Source organism: Lissotriton helveticus, chromosome 2_1, assembly GCF_964261635.1.
Source record: "Lissotriton helveticus chromosome 2_1, aLisHel1.1, whole genome shotgun sequence".
NCBI classification, from domain to species: domain Eukaryota; kingdom Metazoa; phylum Chordata; class Amphibia; order Caudata; family Salamandridae; genus Lissotriton; species Lissotriton helveticus.
The window spans coordinates 2,077,203,693-2,077,211,526 of NC_136059.1; the positions used below are offsets into that span (position 1 = coordinate 2,077,203,693).

The 7,834-nt window shown below is 50.9% G+C and overlaps 1 protein-coding gene across 4 annotated transcripts in view; it reads right to left on the reverse strand.

Moving 5' to 3' along the window:
- The window catches only part of SH3RF1 (SH3 domain containing ring finger 1), a 340,829-nt gene extending 333,675 nt beyond the window's left edge, over positions 1-7,154 (reverse strand). Inside the window, exon 1 of one of the 4 annotated variants that reach the window (XM_078677047.1) lies at positions 6,913-7,154. The gene's annotated coding sequence lies outside the window, so the exon portion shown is untranslated. The remainder of the gene's footprint in view (positions 1-6,912) is intronic. The other 3 variants (XM_078677045.1, XM_078677049.1, XM_078677048.1) reach the window with 3 other exon arrangements.
- Between the last annotated feature and the right edge of the window lie 680 nt (positions 7,155-7,834).

The window sequence follows — 7,834 nt, forward strand, 5'->3', positions numbered from 1 at the left end:
TGGGAGCCGGCAAGCAGCAGCAGGCGGAACTGAGAGCCGGCAGGCAGCAGTGGGCCCAACTGAGAGCCGGCAGGCAGCAGTGGGTGCAACCTGAGAGCCGGCAGGCAGCAGTGGGTGCAACCTGAGAGCCGGCAGGCAGCAGTGGGCGCAACTGAGAGCCGGCAGGCAGCAGTGGGCGCAACTGAGAGCTGGCAGGCAGCAGTGGGTGCACAGGAGAGCCGGCAGCCAGCGGTAAGCGCAACTGAGTGCTGGCAGCCAGCAGTGGGCGCAACTGAGTGTCAGCAGGCAGCAGTGGGCGCAACTGAGTGCCGGCAGGCAGCAGTGGGCACAACTTAGCAGGGGGCGCAACTGAGAGCCGGCAGGCAGCAGTGGGCACACCGGAGAGTCGGCAGGCAGCCGTGGGCGCATCGGAGAGCTGGCAGGCAGCTGTGGGTGCATCGGAGAGCCGGCAGGCAGCCATGGGCGCACCGGAGAGCCGGCAGGCAGCCGTGGGCGCACCAGAGACCCGGCTGGCAGCCGTGGGCGCACCGGAGAGCCGGCTGGCAGCACTGGGCACACCGGAGAACCGGCAGGCAGCACTGGACACATCTGAGCCGGCAGGCAGCACTGGACACATCTGAGCCGGCAGGCAGCACTGAGCACACCTGAGCCGGCAGGCAGCACTGAGCACACCTGAGCCGGCAGGCAGCACTGGGCACACCTGAGCCGGCAGGCAGCACTGGGCACACCTGAGCCGGCAGGCAGCAATGGGCACACCTGAGCCGGCAGGCAGCACTGGGCACACCTGAGCCGGCAGGCAGCACTGGGCACACCTGAGCCGGCAGGCAGCACTGGGCACACCTGAGCCAGCAGGCAGCACTGGGCGCACCTGAGCCGGCGGGCAGCACTGGGCGCACCGGAGAGACAGCAGGCAGCACTGGGTGCACCGGAGAGACGGCAGGCAGCACTGGGTGCACCGGAGAGAAGGCAAGCAGCAGTAGGCGCACCGGAAAGACAGCAGGCAGCAGTGGGTGCACTGGAGAGCCAGCAGGCAGCAGTAGGTGCTACGGAAAGACGGCCGACAGAAGTGGGTGCACCGGAAAGATGACAAGCAGCAGCCCCTGAGAGCCAGAAGACAACAGTGGGCGCACTCAGCTCCCTGTTGCCATGGTCAATGATGCATAAAGGGTGCCATCGGTCCTAATATAAGTAAAGAAAATGGCCATTCTCCTTGTCAGATAGAGGGCTCTGTGTTTAGCAATAACTTATGATTTAAAAGCACCTGCTGCAGAGTTACTTGTACGTCAGGTTTTCAGGCAGCATAAAAAATGTCAAGATAACTCATGTGATAATGTTCCTGCTTGAGAGAGAGAGGTCAGAGTTTTGTCTAGTACCAGTTTTGACTCGGCATAAAGTAGTGCATAGGGTTAATATGCCTGCTGCAAATAACTCTTACTGTGCAGATCACAGATCTGTATTTTATGTGGATAGCTGAGTGGATTACTGCTTTTGCCACAAAGATCTTTTTGTCACCGCAGTACATAAGATACAACCCTAATATAGAACAGTGACTGTTACCCACTATAATCAAAGAGCAGCATGTAAACTGCATAAAATGCGTTAGGACGTGGTTTGTTTCCCCTAGTGCTTCATTATCTATTCCTAATGTTGCTGAAAAGAGTTTGTTTGGGTAGATATACATCGTTATTAGTAAAGTCAGCCTTTACCAGTGCTTAAAACAAATTAAAGGTATGTGAGAGAGAGGTTATGGAGGAGAGATGACGGGCACTTTTGCCAGGTGGTCGGTGGGAAATCCGTGGAGGAGGTCATGGGGGGTGCCCCCAAAATTATTATCGCACTGTGCGCCAACTGTTTTAAAGCCGGCCCTGGGCTGAGTTATCTCTTTCTGAAAAACTGTTGATGAAATGTTTGATTACTTTTTATGTCAATAATGGTCTTCTTTAAAACAGTAATTTATTTTTTACTAATGAGGTTTTATTCACTGATTGAGAAACAGAATATGCCAGCAAATAAACGATGCCAAAGATTTTATCTTCATCTGGCACGGTCATCATTATCATTGGTATCCCTTGCATCTAGTTAACCCTGGTGCCAGCTGCGCCCCTAAAGAATGGCAGCTACTTTGTCTGTTGAATGGCCCGCCTGCCCAACCCCACGGACCACGCACGCAACCTGGGAATCATCTTGGACTCAGAGCTCAAAATAGACCGCCAGATCATCTCCGTCTCGTCCTCCTGCTTCCACACCCTCTGCCTCCTACGTAAGACCTTCAAATGGATCCCCCTCGAACGCAGAAAGACCGTCACTCACGCCCTAGTCACCAGCATGCTCAACTACAACAACGCACTCTATGCCGGAATAAACAAAAACCTCACCCGCAAGCTACAGAACATCCAAAACACCACCGCAAGACTGGTCCTCAACCTGCCAACCCACTGCCACATCTCTCAGCACCTGCGCACACTCCACTGGCTCCCCATCGAAGCTAGAGTCACCTTCAAGATGCTAACCCACGCTCACAAGGCCCTCCACGATACCGGACCAGCATACCTGAACAGCCGACTCAAATTCCACGCACCCCAAAGGACCCTACGATCAGCCCAGTTCTCCTACGCCGTGGTCCCCCGCATCAGAAAGACCAGATCGGGAGGTCGCTCCTTCTCCTTCCGTGCGGCCAGTGCCTGGAACGACCTTCCGCTCCACGTCAGACAGATAACATCGCTCCCCATCTTCACAAAAAACCTCAAAACCTGGCTCTTCGACAGACCCCCTTCTTGATGGACTGGAACCTGCGAATCCTCCTCCACCCCTCCAGCGCCTTGAGACCCTTACGGTGAGTAGTCGCGCTTAACAAACACCTAATTTGATTTAATTTTTATTTGACACTTGCTGAAGTGGCCAGGCACACACGTGCGAGGGGAAACCCCACTGTGTGTGCACCTGCATGACACAAACTTATTTCTGTTGGTTGTAATAACTATCATTTTGAAGAACCTGTAACTAACAACTGGGTATTTTAAATGTTTCACCCGCTGAACATAGACTTGGGGAGAAACAAAGCTAGTCATCAGTTACCACATTGTTCTGATTTAATGAACTACTCAGCTCAAAGACGGTACTTAACAGTAGTAATTAACTTTATTTTAACCACAGCTCACTCTATTTTAAGATTTAATGGCGTCTAATTTTCAGCCTGCTGTAGAGCTGAAGCCTCATGGCTTCGGCGAGAAAGCTCAGTCAACTTCAATAACACAACCGAGCATTTAACATGCACATTTTGTTTGATTCTATCTGGTTTTGAAAATCATCACAAAATGAAGTGCTTTACTGATTTGTAATGGTTCTAGAAAGAGGAGGTGGGACCCTCTGATCTGAAGGTAAAGGTATGTGATCTACTTTTCCACCTAAAGAAACGTTCAAACATACCCAAGGAACTGCAGAAAACAGAAAATAAGTGAAGGGGTGCTATCATCTTTGAACTAGTTCAAATCCAAGCTCCTGACACAAACAAACGTTCTTTAAAGATAACCAAGTAATATGCACACTGCACAGAATAAATATATGAAACTGTGGGGTTAACCACTTAAGGAAAGAAGTTATACGAAAACTTGTGTGAACCTCTTTCGAAAATTCAAACTTCCACAAAATTATAATGGGGCTGTTCGGAGACAGATAGCTTAGACTGAGGGTGGAGAGGGCGCAAGGAAGTATGCCTTCAGTAGTACTGCTGGGAGCGAACAGGTTATGCTTTGATGTGAGCACAAGACAACCTGTCTTGCACTATGCAAAACTAAGATGTGCAGTGACTGAGCCACGGTATGCTTCAATGAGCCAGGAAGAACTATACTATCTGGTAAAATGTGGAAGAGGTTGTCACATTATCTGAAACCACAAGCTGTTATCTTCAACACACTAACCTTGTCCATAGAAGAGTGTGTGATACAGGTGGCCTTGAGTGCCTGTGGGAGAGTGGAAAAGCATAACACCAGGAGTGTGCGGCATAGGTTGGCTTCAGTTAAACATGACCTAACAGAGAGAGTGGTAATAATGACCACAGGAGACTGTGTGGGGTAAGCAAGCTCACCGGGGAACGCATGACTCTTGGAGAGTGTGGAAAAGCAGACAGCAGGAGCGTGCACCATTCACCTAGTGTTTCTGTATGGGCCTACTGCTTGAGAAATGGTTTGAGAATGGTGTTCCCAATACTTAGAGCTTTTTGTTATTATTTTAGCCTTCAAGGACCCATATGTGCATGATTTACAAAGCGACAACTGGCACAACTTAGCTGACCACGCCATAATCCATGCTTTGCCATGAAACACACGCATAAGTTAATTGTAAAAGGAGCATGAAAGGAGCCCTGATTAAAGTAAACACTTTCTGGGTAAAGCATCAACCACTCCTCACAGCTTGAAGGAATTATACTCCCCAACAGCAAAAACTGACGTTCATTCTTCTAAACTACACACCCCTTTTTTCTCCTCATCAGATCCAAGCACTCAACAATACCACCTTCTAGCTCCTGACAGAGATGCAACCATCCAGTTCTATATCCCAAAGAATTCTATATCCCAAAGAAGCATTCTCTACAAGGGTATTTGCAATCATGCTATCCTACACCCCATGCAAGACACATGCGTACCTTCATTACACCACAAAAGCACACTTGGTATCATAAACCACCTTGCGGTGATTTTCTTTTGTGCATGAATAGCCAACTGTGTTCTGCTCTTTTGCTGAGGTGCTTTCAAATTAGCTGAAATGCTTCTAACTCTTGCATGACCTCAGAGGAGAGTGATACGTGCACAACAATGGAAAGCATAAGCACCATCAACCACTAAAGGTGAAGGAAAGATTGGTCAAGCAAACTAAGGGAAAGCATGAAGCAGCCAGGAGCAAAAGAACATGGCTAGCCCATGACCATAAGAGATCATGGGGTAGCCAAAACCATAAATAGTGAGAATGACTGGCACAGGAGTCCATGGGGTAGGCACGTTGAAGGGAGAGTGTGGGTTGGCACCGCCGAGGGAGAGTGACAGTCAGGGATAGCATGGTGTGGACTCCTACAAGGAACGTGCTGGGTGGGAACCAGCAAAGGAGAGTGTGCAGGTGGCAGAACCAAACCTCACAAGCAGGCGCAGAGACCCAGGAGCACAGGCATAACCCAAGAAAGCATGCAGATAATCACAGTGCGAGTCTGCGATAACTATGTAGGTGCTATAACAGTAAAACCTCTTTGTGATTACAGAACATATTAGCATTTTAAAAGCCAACGCTGGTGCATTCAATTAGCAGAGCCATTTTGCTAAACCTGTATATAAAACGGTCAGTATACACAAAGCTGTTAAAACCATCATTAACATAAAGAGATCCTAACAATTAGGAAACGATCTTATCCAGGGTGAAGGGCCCCATGGATGTAAACCAGTGCCACGAAAGGAAGCAGTGGAAGAGAAGTTCCATCTCACACCTCAACACTGTCTGCATAGAAGAAGGACTTCACTGAATGAGCTGTCGAGAATCAGAGATCCCATTCACCTCGCGCTGTAAACACACTGCAGCCAATCACGGCTAATGATGTGGTGTGCAGACACTCGCGGCGGCTTTATGAATGTAAGTACACAGACAAAGCAAACGGCGGATGCTGGGGGGGACAAGAAACAGCGGTGAAAAGCACCAGAGCGGGATCTCTTCCTAGGTATCGGGATTCTGATAGCTAGGGGTATTGGAGGAAAGGGGTCCGCAAAGAGATGGTTCACCCCAGCACGACCGACTGTCACTCTGGTTGGGTATTTCTGCTTTGTATACCGTGAGCTTTGTCAATAGGATGCCCCATGAAGGTAAGGTGCTCGCAGTCCATCACCATCTGCAGAATGTAGCTGGGCATTAGCCAGAGTAGCTGGACCACTGTTCAGAGCTTAGATGCCCTTTGAGAGTTGTATAGCAAGAGATGCTGTATTATGACATAATGCACTGATCATCGAGTAAGCAAGAAACTAAAAATATATATACATATATACAAATGTTCGTGTGTCCGTGCACGCTTACAAGCCTCCAGCTTCCAGAACCGCTGCCTTGGAAAGTTGAAGAACTTCACTGCCGTGGGCAAGGTTTACGGTGTGCAAACGCCGCACCTGGGCGAGGGCACAGGGAGGTGGCATGCAGACGATGAGAGCCTGGCTTTAACATGCGAGCAATAAACCTCTCATCATTGTCTATCGTTATATTATATACCACGCATAATACATGTGGATAATATGCTTACTTTGAATAAACTGGTTACTATTGGTACAATACACAAAGTGGCAACAGGGAAAGGTTTCTTTGACAATGAAAAATTGCATTTTGATTTCTCTGCACAGGAAGCACACTCCAGATCAGAATCTCTCCTCCCCCCGCCCCACTCCAAATCCTCTCCCTCAAGAGGGTATATTTTGGATGGGTGAACAGACACATTTAGGGTCCCTACACACACCCGTGTGGTGTTACGCCAGAAGCTGCTGTAAGGCACATCACGTGTAAGAGACACCGCACCCCTGTCCCTTTCGTGCCCGTGAACAGAGCACATTCACAAAGCAGACAGACAGCCGTGCAATCCATGCCACGCACTGGACACTGATGGCATGGGAGGCGAGGACGTGCATTATTAAATGTGTTTCCATAGTAACCCCCAGAAGAGGGCTCCATTCTTCCCGTGCAAGAGTCCCCGAGGAGGCAGGGTGGGGGGAGAGGTGCGGATCTACACTATCCACCGGGGTCCCTAATCCTCCCCAGCAGCAGGAACTGCCCGCGCCCCCTTTCAGAAGTGGCCCCTGCTCCTGTCCCACCCCGGAGCCAAGCAGGGAGTCTCACCCTATTACACAACGCAGGGTGCCCAGGGCCTCCGAGGCAGGAAGCAGGCGCAGCACTTACCGGCATCTGCGGCTCCCCGTGCCCTGCTGCAGGGAGAGCCGGAGGCACGTCCAGCCCGGCTCTGAAGGGGTCGCCGCTCCGCTGGGGGCCCTCTCTCTCCGGCCTGCGGGCTGTGTGTGGCTTCCGCAAGAACCGCAGCACGGGGTGTCTCCAGCACAGCACGGCCGGTGCTGCGGGCACCGGGATCCCCACTCTCAGCCTCCGCTCTCTTCCCAGCGCAGGGAGAGCCCGGCCGGGCAGCCGTGACGTCACGGGGCGGGGCCTGGCAGCCCGGGCCGGGGGAGGGGCCGCGCCCGCTGCTGCTGCTGTGCTGTGCCTCTCTGAAGATGCAACACAAACAGGCCGGTCCGCAGTCCGCGCGCCGCACGTACACGCTGCACAACGGTGCGGTGCGTGGGGCTGGGGTCTGGACAGCCACCCGTGCACCTTCGTTCCACATCACATCAGCCGCGCATTTTCTTTCTTAACTTGTAAGTAGTTGTGCAGCCTGTCCCCGCATAAAAATGTAACCTTTTTGTCATCATTTTAATATAATAAAAACGCCATATACAAACCACTCTGTTTGGAGACAAAAACGAACCATGATCGGAGCGCTCCAGTGTTTCTAACAGTGAGCCGCCCTTGCCACTACAGTACGCCCATTGTTTTATTCTAAGATTATGTCTTGCAGTAGCAGACACCCACAGAACCAGGCGGCAGAGTCGGGCAGAAAATAGGCTTGGGAACCCGAAATAAAAGTTGCCCCTGTAGCATCCTGACCAGCCCGCACTCGCCAATGACTACACCACACAGGGGGAGTAGCTATACATGTCTTTGTTCTTCAGTGTGTAAGCAAGAACTCGATGTTCCAGGTCTGCACTTGCTTCCTTACCCTCCAACACCTATGTCAAGGGTCTGCCGAACCAAAACAGTTCCGTCATTC